Source organism: Manacus candei, unplaced genomic scaffold (assembly GCF_025592945.1).
Source record: "Manacus candei isolate 608988 ecotype Guabito, Panama unplaced genomic scaffold, ASM2559294v1 h1tg000081l, whole genome shotgun sequence".
NCBI lineage: Eukaryota > Metazoa > Chordata > Aves > Passeriformes > Pipridae > Manacus > Manacus candei.
In genome coordinates, this window is record NW_026138129.1 from 1595696 (window position 1) to 1615076 (window position 19381).

The following is a 19381-nucleotide window of genomic DNA, read 5'->3' on the forward strand; positions in this document are numbered from 1 at the left end:
TTCAAAGTTGGATTAACACAGTTTAAATACAAGAAGTAAACAAAGTTATATTGGGAGCCTTAAAAATCACTTCGGCTCTGAAAAGTGTCATTCACTTCCTTAAATAATGTTGTCAGACTTGAAAATTCAGCACAGCCTGGGGGTGATGGGGCCTATATTCTGCATCATTAAATAAATTGACTAAATTCCAGCAGAAAGGTTGTTCGTGCAGTCTTGGTGGTTTAAAACACTAGTCAACTCCACAATAGGACTTAGCTTGTTTATACCCTTTGTCCATCTGTTCTCTCATGCAAAATATTAAGCATCCCTTGGCATGTAGATTAGAGGATTCCAAGGACAGCTCCTCTTCCTGGAGCTTGGGCAGGTTCTTTTCTCTGTTCTCTCTGTCCTCATGGCCTCACTGAGCCTTTCTCAGCTGCACAGGAGCCCAGCTTCAGCCAAGTTAAGGTGGGGGGGAAACAGACTGGAAAATTCAGCTTCTACTGAGTTTCATTAGGTAGCTACCCACACGCATGTATATTGTGCTTAAGGGCACATCTGTCTCTCCCTACCAGCAGCCACCTCATCTGCCACTGCCAACTGCAACAGGAGATGGGAGAAGCCTGGGGGACTTCTCCCCATCACTCCTGCGCTTAGTGAGGGCAGCAGCTGGTTGCTGTTGCCCAGCTGATAGGCAAAGCTACCTCTGCAGGCCGAAGTAGAGGTGGCACAGGCCTCTGGCTGTGTCCCTGTTCTGCACCTTCAGTGGCTGGAGTGTGCTGGGCTATGCTGCTGGCCCCAGCTGCTACCCATCGGAAGGAAGAAAGTGTTGGCAGGATTGCAGTGCCCACTCAGCACATCAATACACTGCAAATCAAGTTCCACAAATGGGGACAGGCCAGGTATCTACAGCAGCATGTGCTTTACTTTTATAGTGGGGAAGGAATGAGTTCTTGAATTTGGGCACCTCTATTCTGGTGTGGTGGTGCTTCATTCAGCTGTGTTCTGGATCTGACTCTAAGCACCATTAAGCCAAGGCTGTAGAAGGTTAATGATGCTGCTAGCAGTGTTATTGATGCCTGATGATGGTACCGATGATGCAAAGGAAAATTGTCAGGACTTTGCAAGTCACTTTCCTAGGAATGGAGCAATCGATGATGAGGAATGTTGTACTTATTCTAAATTCAGATTGTCTTGCTGCTAAGGCAGCTTTCTTCACAAGGGTCACTGCATGCCTCCCATCCTTGTAAGTATTCCCTGCTCCACAAAGTTGCTCTAGATCACCCAGAGTTGATACAAATAATTTGTTTAGAAGGGATTTAAATTTCTTGTGCTTTGAAGAGTAAGAGCTCTAGTATACAGGCTAAGTGAGAGCTGACGTGGGAGATGGGCAGAGTATTTTATGTTTGTGTGCTGTGATTTTCAGTATTCCTTACCCCAAAGTACCCTGGAGCATCACAGACTGGACAAGGATTAGATAGACCTCAAGGGCAGCCAAGCCCAGCCATGCTCACAGATTGGTGGTACAAAATCTATCAATATACTCAGCATGAAAATCACAGTGCTGACATTAATACACAATGCTCAGTCTGAAAGACTGGTATTTCAGTAATCTTCTATAAAAAAAGGCAAAAATTACCCCATTTGATAAGAATTTTATGGCGGTGTCATAAAATTCTTAAGCAAGCTGAAGCATACCAGGGTGCTAGCTATAAGAAATACTTTTCTGAGTACAGCCTCATCTACCAGAGAAGAGGCTGTTCACTTAAGTTTTTTCTGTAACTTACACAATTGTTTGCCTTAGAGACCCGTGTCTGCACGTAAATCAGAGGAGACGAGCCAAAACAAAATTAGCAAGAGCTAAGAGCACAGCAGTTACCTTGTAATTACAATCTCTATAAACAAGCATGATGCATCCCAGCAGTTAACCGACATTAGATCACTTACTTCTGCTTAGTATTGTTGAGTAAGGCTTCCTGCTGTCAGCCTTGAAGAGGCTTCTGTCTTTCCAAAGTACTCAGCTGAGGTTGGAGAAGCTGCACATACTTGTAGCAGAGATTGGAAGAGCTGTCATGTCACCTGGCTGCTGTCATTTCAGCCCATCAGCCTTCCACAGATCCAACTCTCTTACCAAGATTTCACAGGTTATGATCATGTCTAGATGACTTGCGCTATCAGTTTCCAGTCCCAGCTGTTGTGGGCTTGTGTTGAAAAGAACATTGTGAATGGGCTGTCCTACCTCATAAACCATGATTTGTAGATATTTGCCAGATGCCTGGGGTATGCATTTGTCAAGGATTTATTAGCTAGGAGGCTGGCTGACTGATGCGTGAAGTGGGAACCACTTTGTTGTCTTCCAGGCTCTCAGGTGTTATAGGCTTAGAATACTGTTATCCTACTGAGGCAGTTGTTTTATGCATAAGTCAGCTGGCCCTGACTTATTTTTTATCCTTCAGCCCCTGGATATCTTCAGAGATTTCAGTCTTGCAGTTTCTGTGGGATTCAGTGAGCAGCTTGTCATTTCTGAAGCCTACTGCATGATAATCACTGTAACAAAATAGCTCTGGGATGCAAACTATCCTTTCATCTATAATACCTCATGCTGTTTTCTCTTTGATTCCCTTCATTATCCTCAGTGACTTGAAGGATGAATGGATCAGCTCTTTGATTTCACAGGGTAACCAAACTATTTACGCATAGATATTGTACCCCTCTATGATTTTGAGGGATTCTGACTGCAATGATCACTGGAGGTCTGGAGGAAGGTAGGCATATTGAGGGACAGCTTTTAATCTTTTATGCCTTCGGCACCTTTTTTTTGGCCTATCTGGCTGATAAACAGGCTTGCTGTCACACTCACGCCTGACCAAGAACAATGTCTCAAAACTTATTAAATCAGTCATTAAATGAGTCTGGGGCCTCCACAATTACTTAAACAGAAATATGGCACGGATAGGTTGGTCTGTCTGGCAGACGGGAGAACAGGGAAATCGGGGTATGTTTTCTTAGCTCTGCAACTATCCTTCTGCAAGTGAAATTCAACTTGAAATCTGATGACAATTTTAAGTCCCACACAAGACTTCCATGCACTTGTTGTCTGCAGAGGGGCATTTCATCCTTCCTAGCCCTGGACAAGTAATTAAAGTCTAAATGCTTAAAAATATCATGGCTTTTGGAGATAATTAGAACATTTGGTCCCTACGGTGGAAATAAAACCCTGGTTTAAGCAGCTGAGCTCCATGTGCTTACATGGTGGGAAGTATGTGGCACTGCAGAGAGATGGCTAATGTAATAGCTGGACTGTTTTAAATCCATCTTCTTTCCAGGTTGGTTAGGGGGGATGTCTGGCTGCTCTGGTGCAACCCTCCCTAAGCCTTTTGAGATAAACCAGGTATGGCATTCCTGGCAGGAACCCAACAGCACTGGTTAGTGTAAACATGCACTGCTGAGTCATATGGCACAGTCACGCTCTTCCAGTCACTCTGGAGAGGTTTCTGGTCCTACAAAAGGCCTCTGGAGAAAATGCTGAAGCAGGTTTTGTAGCAGAAATGAGGGGGTCTTTATGATTTTCATGCCTAAATTCCCTCAAATCTCACAAGAAGCATATGTGCTTTTTCACATCCATCTCTTAAAATTTGATAAGCAGTGTTCTGCATGTTTTCCCCTTCTCCAGCTGAATCCTGCTGGAAGCCACTAGTGGTCAGTGGTGGCAATTTTAATTACTGGCAGCTTATTTTACAAGCCACCAAGAGCCAGACAGAGCTAATTCCACAATCCTGAAATATAAATAATATATTACCTAATAGAGATTCTGAAGTCCCTTCAGGCTTGCAAATCAGCGAGTTAATAATTTTTTAGTTTAGATGTACTGAACACTGTAATAACCTGATGTCATTTTGAACACAGCAATTAAGTATTCAGTTTACAAGACAAATGGAGACTCATTACAGTCAATCAGGGAGAATTACACAAACTTAAATTGCTGGTATTTATCACAGTTTCTCAAAAGTATATTTTATTAGCTATTTTGAAAGAAAAAGCTGCTACTCGGTTATTCTGTAAAAGTACTGCCTTCTTTATAAAGAACTTCTAATGAGATCATTTTCCAATCCTAATGTTTTATGGTAATCGGATGGGATATGTCATCATAGGTCACTGTGAAATTAGAGGGAGCATGACAAATATATCTTATACTGGCAATTTCTTAGCAATTTATGTTAGGTTATTACCTTTGTGATGACTAGAATGAGAGAGAACATTATTCTAGATAATAGCAATAGGAATTGTTTCAGAAGCCAATGACTTCCACTACATTGGACAGAACAAAAACTCCCACAAACAAACAAACAAACAAAAAGGAGGAAATAGTAAGATTTTATATGCTTAGTTTGTCATGTTTACTTAATTTGGAAAATGCTAGGAATTTTCCAGTACTTTGGAGCTCAGTAGCATAAGTAATACAAAGAGCACTCTGTTAAATACACGACACACAGATTCAATTATTTATGATTGGAATTTTTAATGATTTTCATTCCACCCATCTCTGTAAGCTTTGTACTATATTTATCTTTTTTACAAGATTGACTAAGCTGTAATAAAGCTGCTAAAAGCCAATTACCAATATTGGGGTAATTCTAATAGTTTGTAGCAGAGGAATTAGAATAAAATTATTTCCGTTTAGCCAAGGATTTCAGATGAAATAGCAAGTAGCACTGAGACTAGATTTAGAGAAAGAAACCAGGCTGAGGCTGCTTTTCAGAAACTTGCTTAACAATTTTTCCCCCTTAATTTCTTTACAGCACAGGAGCCCACTGGTATTGGCTCCACCTAGGAGGTCCTATTGCTTTAAGGTAAATTTTTTAGATCAGTTGAACAAATCACAGTCAGACTCTGTTAATCAATAACCTTTGCATCATGAATGACTTACAGTTAAGGTCCTGTTTTAACTCTCTGCTTTTGGTAGCAGCATGTTTCTCTTCTAGGTTATTTGGCATTAATCATGTCTAGACTGAGATTTTGTGTTTCATAGTTACTCTTTTTGAAGATAAAATTTACATGAACATTTCCTGAAATGTTACAGTCAACTTCAGCTTCATTAAGAGACATTGGTATTACAAGACAACTGGAATTTGTATTCAAGTAACGGAGTAGAAAAGTTTGCAGAGAAAACCACCTTAATGAAGTGGTTTTGCCTTAGAAAAGTAGTTACGTTTCCACAGGAAGAAGGGAGAAGTTTTTTCTTCATTTTCTTTATTCCATGCAGAGAAATATATATAAAGACTCTGAGATATTGAGCATGCTGTGATGCAGCCTGACTGCACTAGAGAGTTTATTACCAAATTTTGTTCTGGACTTTATATATTTACTGGAATTAGCTATCGTGTGACTTGGTCTCAGAAGTGTTTCAGGGTAGTTTATAAAATAGAGAAAACTGTACAGTTGATGTCATTTATATGAGACAATAAGCAGTTCCAGATTCAATTAGTTGTGATTTTTTGGGGAAACAGTTTTGAGAAAAAGTGGGATTTGGTCAGAAGAGAAGGCCATCAGTCCAGTTGATATGCTAGCCTTGTCCAGGTTGGCCAAACAGTCAATTTGTTCCAGGATCCATCCAGAACAATTCTGAATCTCAGTTATTTACTACATTTTAGTTTCTGTCTTGGGAGAATAACTTCCCAAGCCAACCATTTTCTACAAGTCTGAATTTTATTTCCCAGTGAGCCTTTCCTAGACTTCAGCAACCACCAGAAAGCATCCCTGATGCAGCCAAGATATTTGCAGTTCCAAGAGTATCACAGTGCAGATCTGTGCTTTATTCTGTATCTGGATCAAAACATCAGCATTTCAGACAATTCAGTTCTGAAATTCTGGGTCTACTTGTACTTGTGATCTGAATTTCTGCCTTGTTTACATTAGCCTTCCTATTTTGCATTTTACAGAAGAGGGAAAGAAACCGAAAGACTAAGTGACTTGCTGCAGATTACACAGAGAAGTAAATCAGCCATGACCAGAACCTCATTTAGTGCTGCACGTATTAGCTTAAATTAGATTTGCAGCATTATTTGCTCTGTTTTGTTGCACAGTGTTGTAAGGGATTTGGCAGAAGATTTGTTTAATAAAATGACTGCAGGAGAAATAGAGTCTGAAAATAATGTGCCATGTATCTGAGTTCAAAATGTACTAATTCATAACACTAAGGCAAGCCAGCATGCATTTTGAAACACTTCTTATAAGAATTTCAATTCTCCCAGACAACATGCATTGTCCATGTGGAGATGAATAGTTGCTGTCCTTGAAAGCCTGTACACTAGAGCTGGTGGAAAGCTGTGCTGTCAGTTGTCCCAAAGGATGTGTTTCTATGAAGTACTCACCAATTAAGAACACTGACTCCTCACAAAACTTTCCTAAACTTCACAAACAGTGCTGCCCTGTGGGAGACACTGCTGCAAATTTCCCTTCTGCTTGATTTGGGTTATTCAGAATTGAAAAGTTCTCCTCCTCAGCAAGCAAAATAAGCTGTTTCATCAGGCTTTTCCAAAAACTGAGATCCTTCCTGCAGCCTCTGGATGCAGATCCTGATGCACATGTGGGCCATTTTCCCTAGAGTTTTGCAAGAGGGTTGAAGTTTCTTTTGAAATAAATTCTGCACTTTGGGAGCTACTGTGAGGCAGAGGAATGCTTTGAGACTGGGAAGAAGCAGTCTTCCTGGTGGATGTTTTCCTCCTGATTCTAGGTCTCTGAGTGTCAGAGGTTTGAAAACAGGTAGCAGATTCCCAGGGATTTGTCCAGTCTATTACGTCCATAGAGAAACAAGTAAATAAACTGTAGAAATTTTTAATAGCTATTTGCTTATGTAGTGAAATAGGCATGACCAGAACGAATAGGGTGGGCAAAACCTAAAGTAGTTACTTGACTCCACCGGTGATCTATGGTGGACCTTGTATATTTTTATCAGGAACAGATTTCTCTGGCTTGAAGCAAGCAAAGCAGGAGACAAAGGAAGAAAATTGTCTCTGTTAAAACTGTTTGGAGGATGCTGTCTGAGAGGTCTAGTAATTAGATATACATGTAAGTCAGGGCAGCTGTTTGCCTGGGGTTTTTTTTTAGCTATGTGACTTAGCTACTGGGTCATATTATATTGCAAGATAATACAGTCACAGAAATAGTTTAAATTGCTTTACGTAGGAAATTTCTAGTCAACCATGTCACAGTGATGTCTCAGGTAAATTGCAGCAAAGCTTGTAAGAACGTTTTCCAAATTATGCAGGATGTCATAAACAACCTTTTTCTGGTTTTAGTGATATTGAGAAATCATAATTACTCAAGTAAGCCTTTACCTCTCCAGTGATAACAGACAGGTGATTAAGACACTGTTTGAAAATAATACTATATCTCATATGCCACTCAACAAGGATAATTTTTTTTCCTTTCAGCAGGCTATTGTGAAGCTTTATTATTGCTTATAATGAGGTTTGTGATATTACAGTGGAAATTGTACCAGTAATTACTCAAGTCAGAATATCCTGACATGAGAAAATAATATTTTTCAAACCCCAATTAACTGAGCTGAGTGAAGATTCAGAGCTACATGCAGGTTAGTATTGGTGACCTATAGAAATGATAAATGTATAATTATTTCTCAAACATTCAAGCTAGCAGTTACTTAAGCCATTTAAGCAGTAGAAACATGTTTAGGAATACTTTTAGTAGAAGTAGTAAAAGAAAGTATTTAAAACAGTAGGTTTCAAATGTGAGGTGGGAACCTAGGGATTTGAAAACCAGCAAAATTCTAAGATAAAACTACTATTTGCAAAAAATTTAAAAGTTGAGATTATACAAATTATACAAATTTCTGATTACAGAGTGTTAGGGTCTGTATGAAGTCAAGGAAGCCATTAAAACTAACTGCATTTTCCTTGCTGTATTTCTGTCTGACACCGAAAATGTATACCATGTGATAAAAGAACTTCTGACCCTCAGTTTCAAGTCCTGTCTGTAGAGTCTTCAGGCAAGTAATTAAATTCAAAAACTTTTGAGGATCCCCAAACATAGTTTTCTTTTGTTGTATCTTTATGCTACTAGAAAAGATCTAGGAAAGGTTGTGCATGTATAAAACCAGTCCCAATCCTAAATTCATTGACACTGATTTCAGATGGGATCAAGATGACTTACATAGCAATTTCACTTGATTGGCACTGAACAGTGGATTGAAGAGTCCTTCTTGATGGAAATTCCTGCTTACCTTCTGGCCGTTAAGCTCATTTTGTAATCTTTTAGTTGCTATATACTCTGATCCTATGATATTACTTGAACTTAAAGCTCATTTTCAAAGCCTAGATAGATAGGATCTAATCCTACTTTTACTATGATGTAACACTGCATAATACTATTCTCTGAGATTACTTAGGAAACTTAAACAGATGCTTAAACTAGGACAACTTTGGTAAAAAGTCTGAGTATGGCTGAATCACAGTAACACCTTTGATGCAGAGAAGTGGAAAAAAACTTCAGTTAATGCCAAATGAAAGCATGGGATCCCAATGACTTCAAAAAGCAAAAATACCCTTATAAAGATGGATATGAGGAAATTATGTGAAAAAAAGCAACACAAATACTAGGAAATCCCCTAGAGGTGACACTTGGCTTTAGTTAAGGGGCTAAATACTCACTTGGAATGTAAGGATTCTTTATTTAGCTCCCGTTTTTGCCCCCATCACCCATGAGAGTCCCTCACCTGGCCTGGTTTGGATTGCATCAGCTGTTTGTAGTGCTGCTTCCCTTTGCACAAGATCAACAGTCTGTGCTACAGGACTCGGTCTTGGGACTCCTATGCATCTGCTGAATGTCTGAGACACTACATACAGTCATGAATTGCCACTTCTCTACATCTCAGTGAAATTTCAGATGTTTTGTAAAGGGCTAGGCAGCTTTTTCAGCAAGACTGAGATGTTTCTCCATCCAGAGAATAACGACTACGGACACGTGGTGAGGAGAGTGGGAAGTGTGGGTTAAAGTGTCTCCAGGGCAAAAAGAGGGCAGCAGATCTTCAGCGCTGAAAAGGAAATGTAAATCCTGCAATGCATTTCTGTCTGTTTGCTTACTAGAAAACATTTTCATATAAAAGAATACGCTATGGAGTAAAAAAGTACTGGGAGGCATTCACAGGATGATCCAGGTTAGCTGAAGAGCTGAACACTTAGGGTTAATTCCCAACTTGAGCCTCAGAAAATCAACTGAAGGCAATCATTCTGTGTAGGAGTTAATTGAACCCTGAAGAGTCAGATAGGCATAATGAAGCTAGAGAGTGGGGAAATACTAGACCTCTGAGAGAATAAACATGAGTATGGATATGTTAAATGAAGCTGGGAAATGCTTGCATTTTGCTTTACTGCTTATTGAGGACAGATGAAAACACTGTGAGGTACTTTTACCACCCTGTTCCAGATTCGAATTGACAGACTGTGCAATCCAGCTAAACTTGAACCTTTTGGGTTTATTCTTTCTGCTATGACCTTAGTTTTATAAAAGTTTGCTAAAGCTTGAAAAGCAAATTGCAAGTCTAGGGGGTAATAGCAGCTCAAAGCCTGCAAGTACCCCTATGCCTGTTTGAAAGGCTCTAATGAGGCCAAGGGAGCTTTGTTTTGAAATCTAGGAGCATGACTGCTCTTGAAGAATTTTGCTCTTTGTAAGGAAAATTGTCTCACTTGTACAAAGCAAAGACCTCTGTTTTGCCTCCGGTCACCATCGCCCTGCATTCTCTGGTTGAGTACTGCTATGGAAGTGCTACAACTCCAGTCTGGTTTTTGTCTCTTTTTGTTGAGCCTTTGGTGAGCTGGTGGTGGGTTCATTTGGTCACCTGTGCATGAGGCCTTGAAATTTCTTTGGAAGTTGTTTTAAAAGTAACTTATGATAACAAATTCTGCTATTCTTGCAGAACAACTGCATTTCTTTTCTAATACAAGTAAACTTTTATTGATCAGTACTCATACACCAAATTTGTCAAGTTTTTGCTTTTCATGCCTTGCTTCACAAATCGTGCATTAAATTTCTTTGAGAAATACAATAGCAAGTTAGGGACATATAATGGTTCTTGAAGCAGAACACAGACCATAATTTATAAGAGGACATCAAACATAATCAAAATATAAAATTCTACTGCAGGCTTAATTTTATTTAGCGTCAAGAAAGACATTAATTTTGGAACAAATATTTTACTATACTTGTTCCAGAGCTTTTCGAAGTCTCCAGATGTAAAGATAGCAAATGGATGACAAAAGAAAACCCAGGAAATTCATATCTTAAAACATCAGGTTGTTTTACTAGCTGGGATTTATTCTATTGTACCCTCTTTCTTTCAGTAATTATTGCTAGCAACAAAAAATTCACTATAAGTTAACTATGATTCAATTCAATACATATCTGAATCAAAATAACAGTCAGCTAGTGCACATCTGACTGACAGCCCCAGGGGTCAGATAGGAGACTACATGGCTGACTACATGGCACGCTGTGTTTCCTCCCTTACAAACACTCTCTCACTTGCTCAGGGGGAGGATGTGCGTCTTATCTGCAACAACAGGTTAGGGGAAGTAACTGCTGCAGCCTTGCCAGAAAACCGTTCCTTGAAAGTGCTCCCAACACTAACACTAGGAGTACTGTTCTTTCCCTCTAGAGCCTAGGATCAGGTGGCTCTCCTGAAGGTGGCCGTCATTACATGAAAGAGGAGCTATAAATTAGTGCAGGCTGGGTAGGTAGGAACCCTCTCTGCCTTTCTGCCTGTGATCTCTTCTGCAGTTTGTGCTGCTTCAGTTTGGGGTGGTACTGCAGTATTCTGGGGAAGCAACATTGCCTGGGTGGTGGGTAGGGAAGTGCATCATCCCTGTAGGCTTCTTGGGCTGTGGTACTGCTGCACCTTGACCTGAGAAGGTGGAAAATGGCTTTGAGTAACATTATTTCCTTACTGCTCCTCAGGAGGGGGAAGAAGGGCATTTAGAGGTAGGAAGGTACGTGTTACTAGCTTGAGGTACTCATCTTTAAAAAGTAGCAAACATTGTGGAAAATGTATACCCCATATAAGCAAGCTTGCTGCTTCTGTCTGGGCCCTCCTGCTGTGCCTTGTGGGGTGGGAGCCTGGCTGTGTGGCATAACAGGCATAACCTGTTAGCACCCCTTCCCAGCCTTGTGTGTTTCTGTCCCACCAGTAGGTAGGAATTCTGCTTTGGGCATGTACCTTTTCTAAGCAATATTGCTGTGGGAAGCACTTGCTTGAGCTCTAATGTCTATTTGGGAAGGAGTCACTATGCTACAGCTGTTGCCTCTCTGCTAGTGGGAAGTAGTAAATAGTTTGGCCCCTTGTGCAGCATAATTTTAACTTGCCCATCAACTGCTTTTTTGGGGCTTTTTTCTTTTTTCCCCAAAGAAATATGAAATGTGAATTATGTGGAGGTGGTATAGAGCTGTGCTGTGTAGCCCAGCTTTCTGCTCATCTCACAGCATGACAGGATTTTAGCTCTGGTCCATGGTTTTCTGCCCTCAGCTCTCCCCTCAGTCCTTGCCTTTGCTAATAGCAACTGTGGTGATGAGGGGGAATTCTTCCTGGACTTACGGAGCTGATAGATGCAGGCTGGCCTTCAAAAAAGTCTTTGATCATTGCTCATTATGCACTTCATTTCTTGAGCTCAGATATGCAAGTCTGTATCTCAGTCATATCATGCATTTGTCTGCAAAAATAAGCAGCTACTGTGCTATTCATTTGGAAAATGTAATGGAAATACAGCATGTCACACACTAAAAAAACTCCAAATCTACAAAAATTGTTAGTTCTGTCTGTTTAAAATTCAAAACACAGGAGAAATTCATTTAGTTTGGGATTTGGGTTTTTTCTTCTTACCAGAAGAGGATGCACATAACACTTGCAGTGTTAAGTGGCTCTATCTTGCTTTCTCATCTTCTGGCTGAGGATCTTTTAAAAGACAAATGCAAACTGATTGAAGGAGAATAAGTCATAATGCATATTTGTGTTTGGACTAGAAATTCTTGATTTCCTATTTATTTTGTGTGCATGCTTTCTGCAGTCTTTTTTGATTTCAATGTTTGTTCTATTGGAGAGGTAATAATTCCCTTTGAAACTAAGGACACTTGATGTTGTAAAGCTCCTGTAATAAGAGAGGATTGGTGCAGTTTACATTGAATAGACTTTGCTAGTTTCCAGACTGGAGGTTTGATCCCTTGAAGAGGAATTTATGCAGCTGAAGTATGTCACTATGACTTCAGTTAGTGCTGCATTCACTCCTGTACTTAGTGGATGAGATTAGGATTTACTGAGTGAAAACCAAGCAGCATGCACAAACCTCGAAAATAAATTGTAAACAAAACACTCTGAAGTTCTGGTCCTTTCCTCTGTTCAAGAGTAGGGCTTCCACTGTCAAAGCCAGAAGGGTTCTCTGTGAATCTTTTCAATGGATGTGTTTTGTTTCTCCAGCATTTCTTCAAATATTATTGCAATTGCTGAAAAGCTCATATGTTTGTTGTGTACAGGTTTGAGTGCCTTTTGTCTGAGTAGACATATTAAAAGAAGAGTGGACAGTTAGTGAATATAACATGCTCTATTTAAATGTAATTTAGAAAGTTTATTTTCTTGGCACTTTCGTTTTTTTTCCCTAAGGTTGACTGAAAAACAGATCTTCTTTTAGGAACACTATAATTCAGTTATTCAATGTATTTAAGCAGAGTGCATCTTTAGCAGGATCTAGCTTAAAGTCACAAGCGAGCTAGTGCCTTGATCCTCAGTCACCCAAAGTGTCTGTGTCACAGTTATTGGGTAAGTTACTGTGAGATTTGCTATTACTTGATGTGTAATCCTATGTCACATTAGTGTTGCTCTTATTGATTTATGCTTAAAGTATTGCTTACAGTCCTCTCTCTATACTTGTAGGCAATCTTACTTTCTCTGCTATCATAGTGTTTCACAGTCTACATTATAGAAAGAAAATTAAGGAAGTAAGTTGTAATTTTTTAAAAATTTCCTGAATATTCTGTAACTAGAATAATGTTGTTCTAGATGTAAAATAATAACTTCATTATGTAATTAGGATGATGATTTTCTTGTACTTCTAAATGTAACTACTGACAGAAACATTGACCTGTGCAAAAGTAGTCTGTTTCATCAGTGAAAGTTAATGAAGACTTAAATTTATTTCTTAGGGACAATTCCCTCTGTGCACGCTGAAATATGACAGATGCTCTTACCGTGTTTCATTGCAGCCACATCCAGCCTAGTGAAATAAAACATTGTTATTTTATTATTATGTTGATGTTTCTGCTGAAAATTGACCCTTTCTGCACGGTCCAATTGAGGTAGCAAAGCTGTTGTTGCTCCTCTTAGTAAGGAAGTGTTTGAGCAGTTGGAAGGGATAGGCTGCAGCTACCACCTCTCTCCCTTTTGCCCAAGGGGCCTTGCCATGTACTCCGCTGCTATAATATTGAGGGGACAGGGATGAGTTTTTTCTTGGTTCCTGGGGAGGGAAGGAGGGTATTTTGGGGTGGTGGCATCTCTGGATGCAGTGAGTGTGGCAGAGTAAATGAAGGCTCAGACGTTCTCCCCCACCACTTGAATTGCTTTATTGCCTTCAATTCAGTTTTCTGGCCCTGAATTAAGGGCAATGTGACTGTCCTTTTATTTCTTCCCATCCACTCATTTTGGCTGCAGTAAATGTTCAAGCTGTGCTGCAGCTGCTGAGAAGCCTTGATCCAGCCTGACTGGAGCTGTTGTATTCAGCTCTCCAACCTCTGACAGAAGTGGCTGCATGCAGCAGGCAAACAAAAGCCTCTTTGTTCAGCCAAGGTGCTACTGCTGCAATAGGAACAGGGCAGAGATGAGAGTGTGTCCTTGGTATCTCCACTGTAGTACACTGTAAGCTACTCCTTGAAGAGCTATCTAGTGTATTTTTGGGAAAACAGTATCTTCTGTGCTTGTGAGATGAAAACACAAAGTCACAAAGTTTACTGTAGCCTTGTGTTGCAGGAAAGCTTTTGCTAGAGCTAATATTTATTGAACATCTTTAACTGGTGTTTAGCAGTGTGTAATGGGGAATTATCATTTTACCACCTTAATGAGGAATATCCCAGAAGGTTGCGCAGGGACTTGACTGAATGCTTCTGAGGGTCAGCAAGTTTGCCACAAGAAGTCCCTTCATTTTTTGTTAGGTACAGGATGTAGCACGTAAGGCCACCCTGTGTTTGGCAACTCTGCTCTGTGAGTGCTTATTGTCTTGCATGGCAAGCTTTGGATACTGGGCTAACTATCAGAAAATCAGCTCAGGCTTTCTAGCTGTGCAGGCTTGCAGTGCAAACATGATGAAAGTATCCAAATGGTTTGTGGAAAAACCAGTCACCACCCAGTTTAGTGTAGGTGGCACTCAAGTGGATTGTAGCACTTGAATGATGCCATGTGTTGTCACTTGGTGCTGCTTTCAGTCTTGTGCACTGGCTCACTAGCCCCAAGGCACACAGGTTATGAAACCAGTCCCAACATTGTACCTCAACTAAACTGACGGCTCAGTGTAGGAACACAGTGGGGCCCCTACTGTGCTAGCCAATTAGCCCTACTGAGGACATCAGCTAAGCCCTGTCTGTACTGAAGAAAGTCTACTGCAGATATCTGAACTAGGTTTTCTGTTTTCCAAGTTAATTCTTCCAGTATTTAGCTATTCAGTAATATTAAGAACTGATTAATGTAGGATATGCCAAGTTCCTGCAGCATTAATGCATATAACTAACAAATGAGAAGAGTGTTTATTTTTCTACAACTCCTAATAGCCTTCATCCCTGTTCTGTAGAGGCACTAGGCTGGCTTATAATAGCTATCTGTTGCATCCTTCAAACTGAAGGCATCCAATTACAATTGTTGCTTTCTAAACATATTGATTTTAATGGTCAGTCTAGATCTTTCCATTAAAGAGGAATGGTGAAGCCAGAGCTTTGCAAAAGTTGAAAACTAAGCCAACCTTCTCTCTAGCTTTGAGCATTTTGTATTTCAGGGGACTCAGCAGGCATGGTTTTAATTTGAAAATGCTAAGTTATGAACACTGTTCATAATATACTGAATGCCTTATCTGCCACTGTTTGCTGTTGTGTTTCTCAGGTATGTACTTCACAACTAAACTAAGCAAATTGTTTTAGCAGCACTAGGGACACCTTTTTTTACTGGAGTAAACAACATTGCCCTGTGAGTGCCACAATTACCAGTGTGTAGGTATTGTTTTGTATTTATCTCCAGGTTCTGTACAAGCGGTGGTGAAACATTTAAGTGCTGAGCTTGAAAAAGTTAATACTGAGGCACTGAACAAAGACAGCTTCTGCTGAGGAAATTTAGTCATCTTCTTTTAGGAATGAGTGCAAAGCATTTCAACATCTGCTCTCATGGAGAAAAAGTAATGTGGGGGATTTTATTTGTTTACTTGCTTTCAATCAGGAAGACTAGCTTTTGGTAACTTCAGTATAAAACCAAAAAAGAATAGGCAACTTAGACTTCCCTCCATAAATGATGCATGGATCCTGTGCAGATTAAAACTTGCCCTACTATTACTAGTTACTTCTAGCATTTCATATGTACCCATTCACTACAGATTTCATCCATCTAATACAAGCTTGATTGCACAGATTATAGGAAACTAGTCATGCACAGCATGTTTCTTCCATATTTGGGATGGTGTAGTGACAGACTGAGGCTAATATGGGACTATGATCATGCTTTCTACTTCTTTGCCATAAGGCTACATTTTATGGTAAATTAGAGTGGCTGTTGATGGATCTGCATGTGATGATAGTGGTCTGGGATGTGCTCAGACCTCACCACTTGCTGTTGAGATTCTGTGTACATGTTGCCATCTGCCACAGTGTGTTGCTAGCAGTGTTTTCTTCATCACAGGGATGACCAATCCTTTAGCTGAAGGGTCTCTATCTAGATGGAAGGGTCTCTATCTAGATAGTCTCTATCTATCAGAAGGATTTCTATGGTGTTTTCTTCCATTTATGCCAACCATGTACTGCCAAATGATATATTTTGAAGTGTTCTTTTAGTGTGCCTTAGTCTGTCTGTGTTTTGGACATTAAGAGTAATTTCTTCACAAAAGGGTGATTAAACATTGGAGAAGACTGCCCAGGGAGGTGGTGGAGGCTCCATTCCTGAAGGTCTTTAAGAAGACTAGATATGTCACTTAGTGGGATGGTCTAGTTGACAAGGTGATGTTTGGTCAAAGGTTGGACTTTATCTCAGAGGTCTTTCCAACCTAGATGATTCTGCTCCTCCCAAATCTGCCTGTAAGTTGTAGAGGAAAATACACATGCGCTTATTCCATGGTACAAATATTCAACAAAATAAAGAGGTTAAAAGTTGGCTGCTTGCTTGAAATCCATATGTTTATGAGCTGCAGGGCAGAGTTCTTTCTGCCTCAAGAGGTCCATCCTCTTTGGCTGCAGCACATAGCAGGAACCACTCAAAAGGACCAAAGAAACTCCTTTTTTGTTCCTTGGGGAGACTGAAGTAATCTGCAGGAAATGTTGCTAATGCTCTGCTCCTATTTTCTGCTCCTATTCTCTGAAGTAACTTTTGGGGAATCTTCAGCACACATTGTGCAGTCTGATTGCTTTGGACATTAAGGGATGATCAGTGGTTGGGCCTTTTGTACTTGAGCATTCAAGGCTTTCCAAGAGTCCTTAAGCAGCCAAACCTGACATCAAATAGGTAACGCACTCATATGGATAGATGGTCTCTGGTGCAGCATCTAAAAGGGACAGGGGAGTGTTATTCCTTTGCTGCTAGTAAGTTTTTTTCCTCCCCCTTTTACCAATGGTATTGATACTTAAGAGACCTGATCTCTTCTCAGTGCTAGCACTTGGTGGATTCCATCCTTTAAACAATGTTGCATGTAGCTCTTGTTTGCCTGGGACGTACCAAATATGAAGCTTGCATTTTGCTTGTGTAGTGCTGCATCTGAACAGATAGGCAAGTGTCAGCCTTGTCCCAAAAAATTATGTGCAGGGAAGGAGGCTTGATTGAAATTTAGAAAAGGAAAAATAAAAAAAACTGTTGGGCAGATGATGCTGGTCTGGCAGTGTGGCCAGGTGACATTTGCACTGCAGCAACCAGGAGGAGGAATTTAAGTGCAGAGTGGGACCTTGGGAATGCTCTTGAAGGACAGAGGATTTTTTTCCTGAATTCTGTGTCAGTAGTACATCTTTTGGCCATTGGCCAGGCAGAAAGTTATCTAGCTCAAGCTTTGAATGAAGACGTGTGCTGATGAATGCGTGAGTTTTGGCATGAGGTGATTACATTAAACTGAACACTGAAGTAATGGACCTAGAGGTGTGTTGACCTACTGACAGAAAATAATATTTCTTTGTACCTCTTCCCTTTTGTGCATCAAATGGGGAAGTAGTACTTCACTTTTTCACAAAGCAGTTGACGTGTAAGTTATTAAAGTATTTTAAAATGTAATTTATACACAATGTCCTTAAATTTGCTTCTGTACTTGGGTATCCCCTGCTAGAGTAGGAGTTACTATAACTCAGAAGAATATTGATGTCTCTGATTCCTCACTCTGTATCTGGCAGCAGCCATTACAACCATTATCTACCCCTCAGGAGACAGGTAAAAATAGATTAAAAATCACCATGCAAGCAGTCCACTGTTTTGTTACACAGTAGATAAAAATGCTTTTTGCATTCTTGATGCAAGTAGAATTAATTTTTTTGCAATTCTTGGCCTAGTTAGCATATCTGCCAATATTACTTCTGCTAAACTTTGAAAGTTGCTAACTCTCTTAGGAAAAAAATCTGTAACTACTTCCTGCTCTGACCAGATTTCTTGTGTGTCCTCAGAGACAAAGTGCTTTGAACTTCTGTTTGCTTCATTGTGTGTTATTTGCCTCTATGTCCCACATATACAATCCCCTCTTTCCCTTCTATTTATTTATTCCACTCCTAATGTAGTATTTTTAGAAGTGGACTATTCACAATTTTGTGATATTCAGTCTTTTTCTGACACAATATCTTTAAGTGGATTGGGGGGAGGTGTGGGGATGTGGAGTGAAGCATGGCTTTTTCTGCTATTCTATTCATATAAAAGAATGTCAGTCCTGGTTGTCCATTAGATGTTACTGTAATGAAAATGACTGGTCACTCCGTAGTGACACAATTATTTCTAGCATTACATGATTAATCTTTTGTTTCAGATTCTGCTTAATAACAACAAATGTGCCTGGTTTTAATATGAGGAGCTTAGTTTGCCAAATACTTAGGAATCTGAAGCTTGTGGACAAGTTAAGATGCTTTTTTCACATATGAAAATTATGGCAGAGTACACAAATCACGAAGAAGAAAATCAGGTATCCTTATTAATGAAGGAGACCCTATTCTTGCAAAATCTCTAGTCAAACATTGTTCTGGAGAGTTCAGTGGGATCCTCTGAGTAAATGCAGCAAAAAAAGGGGGAGGGGGAGGAATTACCAAACCCCACATTATTTCTTTTGAGCTGAGGTTGAAAACTTCTGCTTTTCTTTATGTAGGGTTAAGAAATGGAGTATGAAATGTATGCTTTGGTTAGTCCAATAAACTTGAACATTTAATTTGGGTCCAATTCATATCTTGGTGCTGAAAGAGTGCAATGAGTTCACTGCAGGATAGATGCATCACGCTTATAACAGAAGTATATATGCTAAAGCAATAACAAGATTTCATTGCTTAGTTTCCTCTGTTTCTAATTTATGCATGTTTAGACTGACCAAACAGATCTGAAAATATACTGGTGGCTTTTGATATTCCTGTTTGGTAATAGAATAATACTCACTTAAGGAGGTATGTAATTGTATGTCTCAAGAATTAAGTGAGGTTCTCGGAAAAGGTGTAAAAAGATTAGATCTACCTGCACATATTTTTAACTTGACTGCAGGTGCAATGATCTCAAACCTTGGATTTGCTTCCCTCAAGATTATCTTGACATATCCCATTTCCCCAGTTCCTGCCGTCACAGACACTTTGGTCTTTCTCTCAGCCTATGGCACCCAAGACTTGTATCTCAGAGGATAAAATACAGTCCTGTAAATCAGAGCTAAATAGTTTTTTAAAAATCAAGATGATGTGATATAATCACGTACAATCTTCTTGTGTCTTCTCTGGGACCACATGTCTGTTTCATAAAGGTCTCTGGGTTTTGTAAAATAAGTGTGGTTTGTGCTCTGAATTTGATGCACTTGGTCCTGGCTCTGTCCTCACACTTATTGGTGCTATGAGGCTGTTTTGGGAGAGCGTGTACATCAAGTTAAAGGTAGTAACTATGTCTCATGTTGCTGCAGGGGAAGAAGCAGGGACAGAACACAAGAGCCCGGGAGTATGTAACAGCCAG